Source organism: Canis lupus, chromosome 11 (genome assembly GCF_011100685.1).
Source record: "Canis lupus familiaris isolate Mischka breed German Shepherd chromosome 11, alternate assembly UU_Cfam_GSD_1.0, whole genome shotgun sequence".
In the NCBI taxonomy this organism is placed as follows: domain Eukaryota; kingdom Metazoa; phylum Chordata; class Mammalia; order Carnivora; family Canidae; genus Canis; species Canis lupus.
Genome location: NC_049232.1, coordinates 63,765,310 through 63,784,481, shown reverse-complemented (window position 1 = coordinate 63,784,481; position 19,172 = coordinate 63,765,310). Strand labels below are relative to the sequence as shown.

General features: G+C 41.5%; 1 long non-coding RNA gene across 5 annotated transcripts in view; it reads left to right on the top strand.

The window, feature by feature from the left end:
- The window catches only part of LOC102152238, a 131,903-nt gene that overhangs the window by 88,561 nt on the left and 24,170 nt on the right, over window positions 1–19,172 (top strand). The window lies entirely within an intron of this gene.

The following is a 19,172-nucleotide window of genomic DNA, read 5'->3' as shown; positions in this document are numbered from 1 at the left end:
ATTCTGTTTTAATAATAGTAGTATTTATAATGTTTTGGTGGACAAACTCCCTCTCATTTTTCTTATTTCAAGCTTGTTCTTAGCAGGTGCTCTCATCCCTTCATCCTCTTCTGAGTAACTTTGCAACCATTTTCTTTTTTTTTTTTAATTTTTTTTAAATTTTATTTATGATAGTCATACAGAGAGAGAGAGAGAGAGGCGGAGACATAGGCAGAGGGAGAAGCAGGCTCCATGCACCGGGAGCCTGACATGGGATTCGATCCTGGGTCTCCAGGATCGCACCGTGGGCCAAAGGCAGGCGCCAAACCACTGCGCCACCCAGGGATCCCTGCAACCATTTTCTTAATGTAAGAACCCCATTATTGCCATGATTAGCTTGTTTATTAATTTTGGAACATCTGGCATCCTCATTCATTTATTTCATCTGGGGACTTGAAATCTCTCTTGATTTTGTAAAATTTCTTCTGAGTTCCTATAAAATTTTGAGGTTTTATTTCAACAAAGCACATAATTTTAGTAAATCTCTCTATGAGTATATTTTAATGTGACTATAATCAATCTTTATCTACTCTGTTTTTTAAATGGAGGTTGTTTCTATAAAGAAAAGTTATTGATCTTACTCTCAATCCTATTTGGCTAAGTTACCAAGTTCTATTATTAGTGTTGATAGTCTTGTCAGTTTTTTTGTTTAGTTTTGCACATATAATCAATTCTAAAAAAAAAATTAACAATTTTACATTCTTTCACTGGAATTTTTTGCTTCATTTTTCTGATTCTTGCTTTATCATATTGGTAAGCTGTCCAGAAAGACAATAAGTATTAATGTCACCAGTGGCTCCCAGTATCTTTTTCTTTCTATTAATTGTGATGCTTCTGGTTTCTCACCAAAAAGTAGGGCAAAGTAGATTTTCTCCTCATGGGTAAATTGTTCTCATCACCTCCTCTGAATATCTTCATTAGAATTATTAGGAAAAAATGCATACCAAATAACTCAGAAATAGAACAGACACCTCCAATGCCATTCACGTGGCACAACGAAAAGAACACTTACTTTCTGGAGTCAGGGGTGCTCAAGTTTGAATGCTTATTCCAGCACTTCCTGGGTAAACAATTTGCACATAAACCTCCAGTTTTCATTTCTTTCTCTCTAACATGTAGGCATTAATATTCCTTTATAGAACTGTATTATAGATTCAATAAGATATGGGGGAAAATACCTAGGGGGTTCATAGACACCAGTCGTGAAAGGCATGCTATCCCCACTAGTTTTGTTCTGCGAAGTATGCATTGAAAACCCTGCAGAGGGACACCTGGGTGGCTCAGTGGTTGAGCGTCTGCCTTCGGCTCAGGGGGTGATCCCGGGGTCCTGGGATCAAGTCCTACATTGGGCTCCCCCATGGAGCCTGCCTCTCCCTCTGCCTTATCTCTCTGCCTCTCTCTCTGTATCTCTCATGAATAAATAAATAAAATTTTAAAAGAAAAAAAGAAAGAAAACACTGCAAATTAATTTTAATAAAAAATGCTAGACCTTACTGCTAACCCCTGTGGGCTTCAATCTCTTCCTCTGTTTAGATGCATTTACTAAATGGTTAGTGCCATCTCTCCTAATCGGGAGCATCCTGAAAATTCAATGCCTCTAATCCACAGCCGCACGAGCACCCATTTCTCAGACTCTGTTGCAGAGTGGGTGTCCAGGCAGCCGTGGGCCCCGCAGGCCAGCTGCGCAGGGAAGAGGAGCAGGCCCTGGGAGCCTGGGCGCCCAGCTGCGCCTTCCTCCGGGCCCCTGGCTGCTGCGTGTTGTTGCAGTTGTACTGTACTGTTCTACCGCATGGATTCATAGTTAACATTTTTCTTCCAGGCACATTTAAAACATTTGGCTCCCATCCTTCTCGAGCTGTTTTATAAGGGCAGGAACCGAGGCCAGGGTGTGCTCTTGTCAGCAGGCAAAGCACGCAGCAGAGGCTGCCAAAGAGTTTCCTGCTCGGGGGCCACCCATCCTTGGCCGCAGGATGCACGGCTTGGAGCTCATGGCAACTTGCACAGAGCGAGCGCTGGGACTTTCTGTTCTCTGGGCTCATGGTTTGGATTCCATCCTTCCGTCCTGCCGCATTGATCAGGGGAGGCTGTTGTGTTTGCGCTTGTTTGGGACTCGTTCAGAACACATGTCACAGCAGCAGTTCAAGGCCTAGCTCTAAGGCTTGGAGCTGCGAGAACTTTCTTTAAAGCCTAGCAAGCTGCTCTTGCCTCCTGTTAACGCAGACACAGTTCCCACGAATCAGCTGCAGGGGAGGCAGGCCTTCCCTTCATCCCACTCTCTATGAATTAACTTCTGGAATGGGCAGGCGACCCACACGCCAAATGGAGGGTTCCAACGTTGTTACCCCACCCTCTTTGAAGTCTACCTTGGCATGAGCTGATGTCTTTTCATGTATTATTTATTGCCAAGGACTATGACGGGGAGAATGCACAGAGGATCCCCGAAGCTGTTTTTTCAGGATTTCCTTTGATTGGGAGCTGTTGGCTGTGCCTTCTGCAGCTGGCTCTTTCACAGAGCAGAGGGCTCGGTGTGTGTCTCCCAAGTGACAGCTGCCACGCGGGCACAAAAGAGGCCCTGGCTGTGAAAGCGCCTGGCCACTCCGGAGAACTCCACGGGCAATTGGGCTATTGTTGCCACTTCACTCACCAGGAGGAAGGCGGGGTGATGTTAGGAGTGGAAAGAACACAGGCTCAGGCCCACGGGCTCCAGGTGGGAGCATCAGCTCTCGTATGGTCTCACAGTGGGATCCTGACCTCGGTCTTCTCACCTGCAAAATGGCAATGAGAAGACTCACCCCCAAATGTGTGATGGAGAATCAGTGAGAACATGCAGAATGTTCAGCTTCTTTCTTCCAAATTCCAAATCTAGTCTGGAAATCTTAAAGCAGTCTGGACAATCACAAAAGACTCTTTTTATCTTCTTCATTGATTCATCATTCATTCAGTCTGCATTTAATAATAATAAAAAAAATTTTTTAAACACCCCAAAACATTTTAGTGACTCTAATATTTGAGGTAATATACCAGGTGCTAGGAACGAAGAAATACGTGTTCAAGACTTGATGACATCCCTCGTCTGTCTCAGAGATTAAAAACATTAAATGACAAAATGTGCAGGTTCTTAAGGTAGTGGGTGGAAGGTTCAGGAAGTGAGGGGTACAACCATGTAGGATACTTACTACACCAGTTTATGAAACTACAAAAGTTCCTCCAGAAGAAGGAGCATTTATCTAAGGGGTGATATCAGAGTATAGAAGGCATAAAATGTTCCCAGAACTTAGAGATAGTGACCCTTTGAAATATGACCAGAGTGGTTTGCCCTGAGAGGTGAATGGTCCAGCAGTCCATGGAACAAGAGTGGACAATGTTAAGTCTTGTGAAAGAAGGCAGCTTGTGATAGTCTGAATTCAACTCGGTCCTACTCAACACAACTGCAGTTAATAGGAGCCAAGAACCAGATAGGCCCCATCAGTCAGGGATTCCCTGGAAGCCAGGATTGGACTGGAACATAGAAGGATAGACTTCTGCTTCCTTCTTCTCCTTCTGTCAGAAGTACCTCCTACTTCTGATTCTCCTCAGCTATTTTGTTACTGCTTCCATCTAACCTTTAGGTTGAGAGAAGGGTTCCAGGAGAAAGACTTTGCAGTATATTATGTATTTATTGTATTGCATGGGAAGAAATCTCTTGGAAAATGAGTTTCACTGCTGAAGACAAAGTATATTGTGATCTAAAATATCCTTCTTTTATGCCTTCCTCCACATTATGTGAAGATGCGTGTTCTCCCAAGAGACCATGGGCTTCTTGAGAGTGGGAGCGTAGGCCAGTCATCATTTTACCCTGAACACTTCATGGAATACGAGGCAGATAGTTGCTACTCAGGTCCCGCTCTCTAATGCCGCTCAAATGATCATTTTGATGTGTAAACCTGAACATCCGACTTGCCCATTGCTACTCGGTATTAAGTTATTAAGGGTCAAGCACTGAGGGTGGAGAGAAGAAAGGATATCAAACACAACCTAAGAGAAATAAGACAAGACATTTCCTTTTCTTATGATGCAATTTGCAGTTTAATCCCAAAGGAATTTACCAGACAGGCAGACTGTGGCAAGAATGTGCCAAGAAGAGGAATGATGAGTGATGGGCAACAAATTTAACTAGATAACAGACATGGGCTTCTCTTGCTTCTGCTATCCTGCTCCTAGACCTTACGGATTCCCATCACAGATCTCCTGAAAAATATTCTGCAAGGATAAAGAGGTTTGGATATTAGTCCTTCCTTATAGTAAATAATTAAAGCACTCTACCAGGGTCAGGACAATACTAGAATATCCACTTTAATAACACCCTTTACTAGGAAACACTCTCAGGAACCCAGAATAGACCAGAATGACCAAACCAGATAGATACGTGAAATTGTCAAGGCCACATTTTATGGGTGGGGAAACAAACTCAAACTGAGGAAATGAGGTGACTAAATTCTCACAGAGGTTAATGTCTGGGACCTGGGCCCAGACTCTCAGACTCCTTGCTCAGGGCCTTTTGTACTCAGAGCATGTGTGAAAAGAGGTGTTTTGTCTGATTCAAAGCTGAGAAGATGTGTTGAGGCTAATTTCATCTTTAATTAGGGAAGAGAAATAGGCCAGCACCGTACAAAACATTGGGCACGTATCCTCACTGGTCATCACGGCGTCATAGTAAACAGAATTTTTACCCAGTTTACAAATGAGGTACTTGAGACTTGTGGACAGTAAGGCCCTCTATCTTCAGGGTCACTTAGGATCTACTCATTCCAGGTTTTTCCCTTGACTCAGTGTCTCCTAGTTGTTCCTTGAGCAGTAAATAGGGGATAATGGGACAATCCACATCTCACTGACATTTCTTCATGGCATCTCATGAAGTAACCTTTGTCTCTCCATGGTGTACAGATTGTGCAGGGGGGTCAGTCATAGCAGTGGGTATTTAGTCCTCTGGCTGATAGAGCCCTGAATTTACATTGGGAAAAATGCAACTCAATCTCTTCTTGGGTAGATAGTACTCTTAATATATAATTCCTCTAGATTTAAATATATGGAAGTATTATCCATGTCTATTGGTCTTAATTATTTGAAATTAAGTTAAATTGTTTGAATTGAAGTTTTCAATTATTCCCTTTATGACTTACAATACATGCAATTTTGACCAATTATTACTTCACTGATCCACCTAATGAAAAAATCATGTACAAATTTACATTGTGTGTGTGTGTGTATACGTGTGTACAGTTTGATCAATATCATCCAACAAATTGAACTCTTAGTCTTGGAAGCCATCACGTATACCACAGGAAGTGATTTTGAGAATTAATTTTTTGCTTGATTATTGTTTATCATTGGGTGGATTTGTTCACATGAATGCCCTATCTTATAAATAATAAATCTAGGCAAAGCTGGATGAATATTGAGGAAATGGGATAGCCTGATTATTCCCAGTATCTGTGGGTATGAGGTGCTGGAGAGCGAGAGGGTAAATATGTACAAGACCATGTTTATGAAAAAAAAGTAGCAAGTCAAATAAAAGGAAAAAATTCTTTTGTGCTAGGTGGCCAAGGTGAGGTCAATATCAATATTGGCATTTGCACTGCCAAGTCCATGTTTTGCATGACGATAATTCAATCATGATATGTTGGTGACAGAAGGCTTATCAAACATAGAATGTTTTATTACAGGTTGGTTTGTTTGACAAAAGTGACACCCATATTCTTTCACAAAGCTACTGCAAAATTCATATCCGGCCTTGCAAAATGTTATGTTGACAGCAAAGAGTACGGGGTACAAATTTATTGAACATTTGACACGCTTATTATTCATTTTTTTCAAAAGGTGTTTCTTTTCTCAGGGAACAGGGATGTTTATTTTTAACCCCCCCAGAAGCAAAACAGGTAACACAAATTTTATGTATAACCTGGGTGCTCAAATATGCACCTGTTGAATCTGACAGTATTTTTATACACTAAGAAAAGTACAGATATTGTTGTCTTATTTTACTAAGAGGAAAAACTAAGACATGATACATCTGAAGCAATTATCAAACTTTTCTATTCCTTTAGGCAACTGTAATAGGCAACACTCGGGTGAAAGCCATCCAACAGTAGAGTTCTGAGAGACCAGCTCAGTCGTACTTTTTATATGTAAATTTACCCTTTCAATATTTATTTGATTTATTTATTCATTCAGTTTCTACCAGATTTACAATAGGAGTTTGCTGCCTTTTGTAGCCTTTGGAAAAGAGGTGGGGAATGAATACTTTTAACAAAATTATATTCATAGGCAATTTCTACAGGCAAGGATCAAATTGAACTGAATCTTTCATTAGCCAAGGCATTAAAAAAAAAAAAAAAAAAGGAAACACAATGTAGCTTTATTGTCATGATCAGACTAAGAGGAAGTGTATGAGTTTCATAGGTAGAGACAAAATTTTCCCAAGCAGTAAACTAAAAGAGAAATTCATCCACTGTTTTCTGTGTACACACACACACACACACACACATACGCACACACATTCATGACACTTATATAACAGTCATTGTTGTTAACAGAACCATCAAAACCACCTGTGATACAAATGAGAAGAGCAATGAAGTTCCTTTCATGTGCTATTCACAGAGCTTTCAAGGGTAGGGACTGGCTATCGGGGAAATGGAGGTCATTTGTAGTTCATTCCTGGGCCTTGTCAATGGAGAAATCTCCAGATTAAAAGAGATCAAACTTCCTAAATGAATTTCCCTCTGTGAAGATGGCCTCCTTATGAGCAAGTTTCCAAGTCTATCTGGGTATGGCCGATCAAATGCAAAGTGTCCTTCCAACCGTATTATTCAACACTCTGGCTGTGTATATCACGCCTCCCCAGCCACTAGCATCCTGATTTGCTGAACTCTTCGTGATGGAGAAGGTCTGTTTTTGCAGAGCCATAGCTGCTTCCTTGCAGATCCCACTCATTGTCAATCAGTTGATTCCATTTCTTCCTTCAAACCGTAGCCCTTCGGCTGTTTGATGAGGGCTGTTGTAAGAAGCAGCTCCAGACTTCCTGTGTAGGAGCTGAGAGGTGGCATTCTGGCTGCTTCAGGGGCTGGAGGGCTGGTTTGAATGCTACCTCTCTGTATCGAGCATGCTGTCCTGACATCTTTTTGGCATTTATTTGTGTTGATTCAGAGGAAGAGGTGTTAGAGAGATTGTGTAACTGATCCTCAGCCATTCCCAACCCCAGCCATTCTGTGATGCTATCACTGTTTATCAAGAGGGCTTAGAAATATACAGGCCGTGCCCACTGGTCTATAGGCCCATTGGTCTGTAAGCAACCAAATTAGGATAACTCTAGTCTCAACTCCCCATCACTCAGCCACCTGAAGGGAATACCTAGAAAGACACCTCTGCCTGATGCCCTCTGTGAGGACAACACCCCTGTAAATTCATATTGTATCCCAAGAAAAATCGCTCAAGGATTCAAGGGCCCCAGGTCTTAAACCAGCTCTTAAAGATTGATTAGGCAAAAGAAATGGATAGACTGGCAAAGAAGGTCTTCGTGGCTCACACGTGCCTCTCAGAGACATCTTACGTGGTGGCGCATCATCATAAAACCCACTGTTGAGTATAATGCAGTCTTTTCATTCTGCTGGGGATGGAAGGAAGCGCTAATCTGATCTTCGGTGTGATGGCTCTGGAGCTTTGACAGCTCTTGAGCCTCCTGTTCATTACAAGGCTCATTAAATAACTTGTAGTCTCTGAAATGGATGGCCTGATATCAGTTAGAGTCCCTCTGATCTCCGAATATCTTCCCTGATGGAAATACCAAAATTCATGATCCTAATACGGATAATAACAATGACAATAGCAATCATTCACATTTGTCTTGCTGGGCAGTGTATGAGGGACCTTGACACTGCTCCTCACAGCATCCCTGGCAGGGTGGGTGTTCAGAGCTCTGTTTTACAGCGAATGAAACTGTGGGTCAAACAGGTGGTATGATTTGTTTTCAGTTGTAGAGCTAGTAAGTTGCTGTAGCCCTGGGAAAGCTGAAATCCCCCCCACTTAAAAGGGGATCCTTGATGATAGGTAAAGTTCCAAGGTAGTATTTGGTCACAGCTCTTGAGAGGACTGTCTCTGGGAAGGAGTAAAGAGATTTAAGTTTGAGGCCAGAGGTGGGGAGGCAGGCAGAGAGTGGTTGCTGTTCTGGAAGGGATCCTGCCATCTGTCTTGGCTCACTTTGACTTTCTCATTCTTTCTCTTACTGCCCGCTCCAATCTTCAACAAAAACTTGGAAGTTCTCGTTGTCATTGTCCCCCTTTAAGAAGATCTGGGCCACTAGACCAAGATCAGCTCGGCTTTAGCCTTTCCAGAAAAGCTCTCTGCATTCACACCTGGCAGATTTCCTTTCCCAGACTGGCTTTTCCTCTGCATAAGGGTGGTAAGGTGCAGGGAACTAGGGTGCTGGTTTAGGCAGTGATCTGCTGGTGAAAGTTTAACCACAAAAGGAAAAAAAAAAAAAGAGAGAGAAAAGAAAAGAAAAAGAAGTCCTTAGTTGTAGCATTTGCCATATTCTGTGGTGTACATAATCCCACCCTGGCCCGTGTTAAGCAACCAACTTGACATCAACTGGCTTGCACAATTCCTGAAAATTTAGCTATCAGCTCTCACAAGCCCGTATAAGCTTCTCCAGCACAACAAAACTGGTTAGAAAAATGGCCAGAGGAGAACAGACGATGAGCTTTGTCTCTAGTAGAGCAATGGGCAGTAGGTATGTTCCACACCCCTCAGCCTAGCTCACCAAGGGACCCTGTAGATATGTAGAACAAAGCCACACAGTTACAAAGACAGCACGTGGACTGGGCTTTATCCTTGGTACCTTTTTTCCCCCTTAGAAACTACTAGGGGACCCAGGAGTGATAGATCAAACTAGGATGTCAGAAGCCTCTAGTACTCTTCTATTTCTCTCTCTCTCTCTCTCTCTCTCTCTCTCTCTCTCAAAGAACACACATGCGTATGCACACGCATATAAAAATATAAAAACTCCCCGCTGTATGAACAGCATTTGTAAGTCCCCATCTAAAGAGTGTAAATGTTAAAAGATTGGGCTTTGTAGTGAAAGAGACATAAATTTGATTCCCGACCCTTTCCCTGAGACCTAGGGAATGCCTAGACTCTGAAGTGTTGGTTTCCTTATTTGTAAATCAGGAATACTACCCCGTACCTGATAGGGTTGGTCGAAGGATTAAATAAGATACTCGTGGTTTAAAACTTGTGAACAACCAATAAATAGTGTTGCAGCTTTTATTTTCCCTCTACACACCTCAGTGAATTCTCAATGCTATCACACCTTTCCTCCCGTCCTCTGTAGACATTTGGGGAATATGCTGCAAAGTACATGATGGCAGAGTGACATTTATTTGGTTCCTGTTTGAACTGAGTGATAGAGGTGTTGATAATCCCGTGCGTTTTCTATTTAAATAATTTTCCCACATGTTCAAATAATATACTTGTCACCCCTTACAGGCCTGGGAACAGATCTTATCTGCTTTGCCACAAAATGGTACCTGCCTGAGTAAACACGAATACAGAAAGGAGAGGCAAAGCCTTTGCTCAGCATTTGTAACCTAATTCACTAAGGCAAACAGACAATGTGGCCACCAGGCTTCGCCTTCCACAGCAACTTTAATCACAAAAGCAATGATTTATAAGTCTCTAAGATGCAATTAAAACGTTAAATTGTCCCAAAGGTTATCTTAAATCCTTAAAGAAAGAGCAAGAGTGTTGGAGAATGCAAATATTTAGAAATTAAAATGTCCCTGAGAACCAAGGGTAGAGGTTAAAGTCTTACCTTTTTCCATAATTTGATATATTCATTCAAAAGAAAGGGAGTTGGTATTTTCATCAATGTGATTCACACATAGAGTATCAAACAATTCCACTTGCAATTACGCTCACTCATTCTTTTAGCTAATTTTTGTCATATATCTGCCCCCATATTCTCCGGGTAACGTGCTTATAGTGATACTTCTTAATTTCTATTTTAGTTTAGGAATTGTAAATTAACTGCTCATTTTGGGAAATGAGGATTTAGCTCTCTTTCACCTTTTGTTCCACTTAATCCAGGCACATTTTGATTCCCCATTTAGCCCAACACAACCACACTTTAATTGTGGTTTGATCAATCTTCAGTATTTATGTCACATGATTTACAGAAATGCCATTCACAGTCGATCCATGTTGTACATTTCTTTTCCTGCACAATCTTTTAGTTTCCTACAGATTTTTCTTTTTGCTTAGTTTCTCACATACACATCACTAATGTATTCCCAAATCCTTTCCAGGTTATGACATATCTCTTAGGACATTCAAATATAGTAGGTAATACTGATTTCATATTGAAGAAATCCTTCAGAGTCCTCTGAACTTCTCTTATGTAGACACATCGCCCTCCTACATGATTGACGCCTTGGGCTCTCGGGCATTTTTCCTTGCCTGTCTCTTCTGTTGGAGCAGCTGTTTACTGATTCTGCTTCTTTCTTGTTTGTCTCTTGCTGCTGTCCATTCTTAAATGGCTCCGTCGGTGAGGGTATATCATCAGTCGCTTTTTGAGGACTTTCAAGTTTGGAAATAGATTTTTTTAGATATTTATTTATTTATTTATTTATTTATTTATTTATTTATTTATGAGAGAATAACACAGAGAGGCAGAGACATAGGCAGAGAGAGAAGCAGGCTCCCTATGGGGAGCCTGATGCGGGACTTGATCCCAGGACTCTGGGATCATGACCTGAGCCAAAGGCAGACGTTCAACCGCTGAGCCACCCAGGTGCCCCAAGTTTGGAAATATCTTTATTTTATTATCTCACTTAATGGATAGTTTGGCCAGCTATAACATTCTGAATCAAAAATCAGTTCTGAATACATTCCTCAGTTTTCTTCTAGGTTTTGGATATGTGTGGAAAAGTCTGTTATCTTTCTGATTCTTCACTTTTTGTGTGAAAACATTTTCTTTCTCTTCCTGAAGAATTTATTCTCTTTGTTCTCAATGACCTAAAATTTTGTGATGATATTTTTCTGCCGTGGGTTTATTTTCATCCATCGTGCTGGACCCACTCAACTTGACAATTTCACCCTTCAATTCTGCAATGTTTTTCTTCAGTTATTTCTGTAATGATATCTAATCTTCTGTTTTGTATCTTCTTTTTTTTTCTGAGTCCTTTTTTTTCAGACGTTACCCCTTCTAGAATGATTTATTTTCTTCTATTTTCCATCTCTTTTCTTTATATTTTTTTCTGGATGATTTCCTTGGGTTACCTTGAAACACTTTCATTTAATATTTTTGTTTATGCTCTCATTTAAAATTTGTTCCCTGTGTGTTTTATGTTCTCATTTCTTACATATTGTTCTTGTTCCACTGATACAAATTCTTCTTTCATCTCTTAGAGAATATTAATGAGAGTTTTCTAAAATTTTCATGTCTTTTAGGCCATATCTCTTTTTTGCTTATTTATTTTGGTCTCTGTGTTTCATGTTAAGTGCTTTCTTCAAATGTTCCACATTTAAGTGTAGGACACTAAGAAGCTCTGTGTACTTGGAGAGATGTGCTGTGGGCTTCAATATAGGGTTATCTGCTCAGGTCGTTTCACACCCCATTGTTAGTGTTTATAGGTTCTTGTCTTTCATAGTGATCATATTCCCCCCAAAAAGTCCCCTCCTGCATCCTGTCTGGCAGGTGTAAGTATAAATCACTGGATCCTGGAAGCTGTGTGAGGGGAGAGTCTGAATAACATGTAATATGTACTTTTATTCAATAACTTATTTTCAGTATGACACCCACTTTTCGACTCTGTTCAATGTTCTCCAATCTTGAGATGTGCTGTTTGACCCTCTTAAAAGAAAAAAAGCCTCCAATATTCTTGCCAGGAGGTGATAGTAGCAGTTATTTAGCTACATGGTGAAAGAAAGGCAAGGGGTCTCACTAATTTTTAGATATACTTTCAACTAGTCTTCTTATTTCAAACCCCCTTTATAGAGATACTTTATGGTACCAAGTCTGGGGATTTTGCAGCTTTCTCCATTGCTGGCTTATAATTCAGCTTTACAGGGTCTGTTAATTCAGTTTCCATCTGCTTTCCATCCTCAAAAAAACTGTTTTTGTTTTCTTTTGTATTCTTTATCCTTCTGGGTTTTCTTCTTTATTTTTTAGTCCCAAACTATTGTTCCAATGGAGTTTTGAGACCGAAGTAGAGGGAAATGCATGTGTATAATTAACAATCTTTACTAAAAGTCTGTGCTTGCTTTTCAAAGTAATTTTTTTCAGGTTTATTCACTGAATTTCTTACTGTCTTATTTTAATCATCTCTGTCCACTATATCTTGCCTTAAAATCTGATTCAATATGATATATGAAAGAGCTACTAGGAGTCAGGTGCCATACTGAACAAATACAAGAATAAAATTCCCCTTGAGGAATCTTGGTGATAATAATAAGAAAGTCATAAAGTGGGCAGCCCGGGGTGGCTCAGAGGTTTAGCTCTGCCTTCGGCCCAGGACATGACCCTGGAGACCCAGGATCGAGTCCCATGTCGGGCTCCCACATAGAACCTGCTTCTCCCTCTGCCTGTGTCTCTGCCTTTCTCTCTATGTCTCTCATGAATAAATAAAAATTAAAAAAAAAAAAAGAAAGTCATAAAGTTACTTTTAAGCATACATTCTGCTGAACTTAAATGTATCCTGCTTCTTGCCAATTTCCCTATCTCCCTTTTGGTTAATCTAAAACTGCCAAAGTGTTTATAATTTTACTCTGTCTTTCAGTGTCAACAACATGAAGATAAGTCCCTTTACTTTTATATTCTATATATTTTTGTATTTTACTTCCAATATTTATCAGCCTCTCTGCCATGTTTTATGTGTCTTTCCTTTATCCCTACCATGCACTACACTTAATGCAACTTCTTGCTGCTTTTTTTGCACATGACACACACCTACCATGTGTTTTAAGAAAAATCTATTTACAACATTTAAGAAATGCATACATTTAGGAGAAGTCTATTCTTTTCATCTTTCTATCTGTAGTCCCTTTGACGTAAACAGAGATTTTGAAAAGAGATAGTCCTTACATGATGGAAGTACTTGCTTTAGTAGAGAGATGGATATATAACCAAAAATTTCAAGATAGCCCAGCATGTACACTAACAAATGCAATTAGAAATAATTACTCATTCTTCCAAAGAAGGAAAATTCTATGGAGATAATGGCAGCTGAGATATTTTGAAGGATGATTAGGGGTTGACCAGGTGCTTTCTTTTTTTTTTTCCCCAAAGATTTTATTTATTTATTTGAGAGAGAGTGAGAGCCAGAGAGATCACAGAGGGAAAGAGAGAGAAAGCGAGAAGCAGACTCGCTATAGAGCAGATAGCAGATAGCCCAATGCAGGGCTCAATCCCAGGCCTGGGATCCCATGATCCTGGAACCATGACCTGACCTGAAGGCAAATGATTAATCAACTGAGCCACCCAGGCGCCCCTGGGTGCTTTCTATAATACGTAATCTGGTTGTAAGTTGCTTCCTCATTATGTTGTAAGCATATTAATGCAGGACCAGTCTTGAGAGCAGTGCCGGGCACATAGTAGAATTTCCATGAATGCTGAAGGATGCAAAAACATAGAGGGAGCAGAAATTTAAGCTACATCTATATTGCTCTCAGAAATTCTCCTGAACTAAACAGATAAGTAAATACGACCTCTAACCTGACTTTCCTACAACAATTTCAGTTAACTAGCTTTTGCTATTTACTGCTTTATTCTTTTCTAAGGAAACAACATGTATTTTAAAACCGTATTTACTTTCCAAAACTACCTGGCACGTGTTCACTAACTTGATTGGAAGATACTGTATTTGATAAAACCTTGTAAGATATTCAGCTACTTCTCCTCCTCCACAATAATTCAATTATAGTGGCACAAAGAACAATGTAGCACTTGAACCCAAGACTCAGAATTGACCTTGGTGAGAAGGCACAAAAATAACTCTAGAAGTCCCCATTCTCTGAGTTTCTTTTGAGTGACTAAGAAAGAGCCTGAGTCAGAAACCCTTGTTTCTCAGTTAACATGAGACATAGAGGCAGAAGTAGCCTGCTGAGGTTACTCATGTGTAAAGGGAATTGTTGAGGGGCACCTGAGTGGCTCAGTGGTTGAGCATCTGCCTTTGGCTCAGGGTGTGATCCCGGGTCCTGGGATCGAGTCCCACATCAGGTTCCTCACAGAGAGCCTGCTTCTCCCTCTGCCTGTGTCTCTGCATCTCTCTCTGTGTCTCTCATGAATAAATAAATTAAACCTTAAAATTAAAAAAAATAAAAGGAATTGTTGATTTGCAATGAGGCTCATTTGTATCCATATTTGTACCCCATATTTTATGAAGACAACAGAAGGATCAATTGAAGATTACTGATTACAAGTGGGACTCAGAATTGATGTATGCCACCATCTTATTAATTTAAATATAAATGTTTAGAACAAGTGATCATTATCAGTCAGTGTGGTTCTGATGCCAACTTCCAATTCCTCCTAAGAATTTTTGAAGTTCTCTATTAAGTGTGCTTAAGAAAAATAGGTCTATTCAAGCTTTGTCAGGATTTCTCTGTTTTGTACCATCAGGCTCTGATGAGCCTCTTTGAAAAACATCAAAAGACTGAATAGGGCTCATAGGACCCCCCCCCCCCCACCAAGGATGAGACATGCAGTTTCAACTTCATCCCACTGCTCCCCCATTGCTACTCAGCCCCCAAAAGCATTTCACTTTCTTATCCCTTATCAGTGTGTAATTTGCCTTTTATCTCCATGCGATCCTCAAGATATCCAATAATGGCACAACTTTTAAAAGTAAATGTGTTTAACGTCAAAGTGAGTCAATTGGTCCACCACATGTAACCCAGCCTAGCACGCACTGCATAGCAGAGCATCATGGGCTCTGGGTTTGAGCTTAGCTTCACACATTCCTGCTGAGGTTTTAGGACACAGTAGCTCTGAGCTCGCCTTTGTCATCAAAGTTAGAAATATGAACAGTGTGCACCTAATTTGTTAGTTCTGAACACAGAATGAGATGATCCATGGAAGGACCTAGCACATCAGTGGTTAAGTATTCATTTCTTTTCCCTCTTTTTCCTCTCCCTACTGTTATCGTCATCATCATCATCATCATCATATTGTTTTGTAGATGTCTTGTCCTAGGTACAAGGGTTAAAAACAAAACAAAACAAAACTGAACAAGACAAGATTATTGACCTTGGAGAACTCACACTCCAGTTGTGAAGAGTTTCAAGGAGGATAACAAGCACAAGAGATACATTTCCAGAAAAGCAGACTTACAGGAAAAGAGGGAGGAAACGGGGGTTGGGGGGAGCTTCGAAGGACCCCCCACCTAGATAATATCCCAGAGCTGGCATTCTTGCTTTGCTAAAATGAGTAGGGCATCTGTGCTGCTGTTGCTATCATGGTTTAGAGATGTGCTTAATCTAGTTTCTCTGTGAGCTCACACTCGTATTTGCACTTCTTTAGTAATTCTTTATCTCAACATTTAAAAGGGAATACGTGATATTAATGTTCAGGCAAAGATCTGGAAGTAAAAGGGGGAGAAAAACAAAATCACGTTTCTGATTCTTATGCTTTTAGTGCATTTCTTTTCCATTCTTTCCCCCGCACGTGCTGTTTTCGGGTTTGGTTGAGTCCATACTTTATGGAGGTTCTGCTTCATTAGCCACCACTTCAGATCAGGGCTGGTGATCAGAGAACGACTTCTCCCCTCGTGCAGTGTCCGAGTTACCAGTGACTGGGAAGAGGTGTTTTGGTGAAATATTAACAGTGCCCCACTCCTACTTTTTGCCCAAGATGCTCTTAGCCAGACAGAGAACGCTTATGGCACACCGATGGACAGTGCGTAGAGATGAACCAGACCCCGAGTGCTGGCAAGTGCTTTCCCCCTAGTGTCAAGGGTTTGCTTCCAGCTGTAGGGGCCCACCCACTACCCTGCCTCCCACCTCTGTTGGCCTTGGAGCTCAGGCCTAGAGTGATTTAAGAGGGAGAGAAAGAAGGAAAAGAAAGAGTATTTTGATAGTGATGTGACCAACCTGAAAACATATACTAATTCCTCCCTCTGTAATTTCAAAACCATTTTGGAAAGAACTTGTTTTCTTTTCTTTCTTTCTTTTTTTTTTTTTTTTTTTTGTATTTTTTTTTATTGGAGTTCAATTTGCCAACATATAACATATAACATAACACCCAGTGCTTATCCTATCAAGTGTCCCCTTCATTGCCTGTCACCCAGTCACCCTGTCCCCCCACCCACCTCCCCTTCCACTTCCCCTTGTTTGTTTCCCAGAGTTAGGAGTCTCTCATGAAGAACTTGTTTTCTTACTTGGTATATTAATGACCTCAAAGACACAGGGACAATGGAGGAGATTACTTACTGAGCCATCTTGTGCTAGCACATCCACACTTGGCCTCCTGGAATCCTCACAGCACCCTGAAAGGCAGAGCCCTGGGTCACAGATGGCGAAAGAGAGGCCCCAGAAGTTCAAATCCTTGACAAGGTCATGTAATTAGAAAGTGGTGGGACTGTGATTCACGCCACCCCCTCCCACCCCCACCTCACCCCCCGCCAGAAGAGATCAAATTTCCCTAATAAATGAACACTCTTATAGCTGTGCATAGTTCCACTTACCCCACTTGGGATGCTAAGTGCCATCGCACTGTCATGAATTCAGTTTGACTAATCTCTGCCTTCCCTACTGGAAGAACAGTTCCCTGAGGTCCAAAACTGATTTGAGCGGATTGTTGTATCCCCAGCACAGGTCACGGGGTGTGACAAAAAGTTAAAGATCAATAAGCATTTGTTCAGTAGATGAACGAATGAGTGAATGAATGAGCGCCAGTTCTCTCTCTAATTTCTGAATTAGATCAGAGTGGTTTCCTAATTCCGCTAGACTGGACTTCTTTAATTCCTCGGAAACTGGGTTTAAGCTGACCAGGGGCACAGTGTTGCTCCGATGCAAAGGAATATTCATGTTCAAGCAATTTACCTTCCCGCATCACTGAAGCTAAGAAATTGGAACATTTCCCCCACTGAAGTTATAGGACATAGAATTTGTGACAAAAGTGGAGGGTCTAATAAAAGAGTCAAGGCAACCCTTGACTATTTTCCCCTAAATGTTAAAATGTGAATCTGAAAGGAACGTCCACATTTATCATTTACAGTTTTAATAGCCTTTACTTCTGCTACAGAGCAGAGAGAGAGGAACTAAAGATGGATACTGGATGGACAAGTCCCAGCCTAGGAGCCCCGAAGATTTGTGGGAATATTTAGAAACATCTTACTTTGGGGGCACTTGGGTGGCTCGGTGGTTGAGAGTCTGCCTTTGGCTCAGGTTGCGATCCTGGGGTCCCAGGATCGAGTCCCGCATCGGGCTGCCCATGAGGAGCCTGCTTTCCCCTCTGCCTGTGTCTCTGCCTCTCTCTCTCTCTCTGTGTCTCTCATGAATAAATAAATAAAATCTTGAAAAAGAAAAAGAAATGTCTTACTTTGACAAAGGCAGTGCCATGCGCAGGGAGCTCTTTTAAAAGAACCTTATATTTCAACGGAAGGCAAAGGAGCCTTCACCCTGAGAGTTCTCACTGAACCCCCCCCCCCACCAGCAGACAGCCAATGATGGTCTGGAGTGAGGTGCAGTTGCAGATATGAAGGCACCATTTTTCACCTCACTGTGGTTTTAAGTGCTAAGATCCCTCCTTGCACCAGAGAAACGCCCAGAAAGGAAACGACCACAGGGCTCCGTGGGCTGGTTGCGCGGCAGCAGGGCTCCCAGAGGATTTCTCTCCCCCATTTCTCCTTCTCTCCCTCTGCACCAAAACTCTATGTCAACAAGCAGGGCGATGGTCTTGTCCTCGGCCTTTCATTGGCATTATTTGCTGTGAACTTTCCTTTTTAATTGCTATTGAATGCATTCTTTTTTTTTAAATATTTTATTTATTTATTCATGAGAAAGAGAGAGGGAGAGACACAGGCAGAGGGAGAAAGCAGGCTCCATGCAGGGAGCCCGATGTGGGACTCGATCCCGGGACTCCAGGATCACACCCTGGGCCCAAGGCAGGTGCCAAACTGCTGAGCCACCCAGGGATCCCTTGAACACATTCTTTAGCCAGATTCTGTGCTAAGGACCTCGTCTGGATGGTCACTAACCTTCATAGTCACCCAGTGAGGTAGGTCCACTGTATTATCTCCATTTCAGAGTAGAGGAAACTGACGTTTACAGAAGTGATTTTAAATGAGTTAGAAGCTAAAATCATCCCCAGAGAGTGTGACACAGGGCCCCACATCTTAAAACCATGTACTATAGTCTGTCTCAGGGACTATTTCTCACCCGGACAATTGCAACATCCTTCTGGCTGGCCTTCTTGACTCGGGTCCAGTTCCAAATATTCCATCCTCCGTAGCAATCTCCGGATGAGCTTTTACAAAACTTAACTCCGTGCTCTTTAAATATGTGCAAGCATAAAAGTAGTTATAAACTCCCTCCATTTGTAGCTTGTTTAAAACTACCAAGCTTAAAAAAAATATATATATATATGAATAAATAAAACTACCAAGCTTAAACTATGGAAACAATACAATTCAAACCAACAAGGTAAGGAGATATAAGGAGCGTGTTGAATAATTAAATCGACTTTTCCCAGAAAATTTCAGAGAAGTAGATTTCTCTCTCTGTTGGGTTGGCTATTTTGGTGTCGAACCTGACAAACCAGAGTGATTGCTTTCATCTCAGATGGGGCCACCCTCCTCCTTATCTGGACTCTGGACTCCCGCTTCAGCCCATGCTCTTCCTGCTTCAGCCCTATGCCCGGGCCCCTGCCCACTTCTTTGCACTTGGTACTCCGATCACCGCACATGTGGCCAGTTCCCACAACGTGCCTTTGGGTATAAATTGTTGCTTATGCCTTTAGTGCCCATCCATCATGTGCACTCGAAGAACTACAGAAACATTCTGCTCGAGTGTCACCTCCTCCGGGGAGCCCTCCCTGGGACTCTTAGAAACTCTCATCCCTTAGACTCGTTGTGTACTTTGTGCACATTTCTGGAATCCTA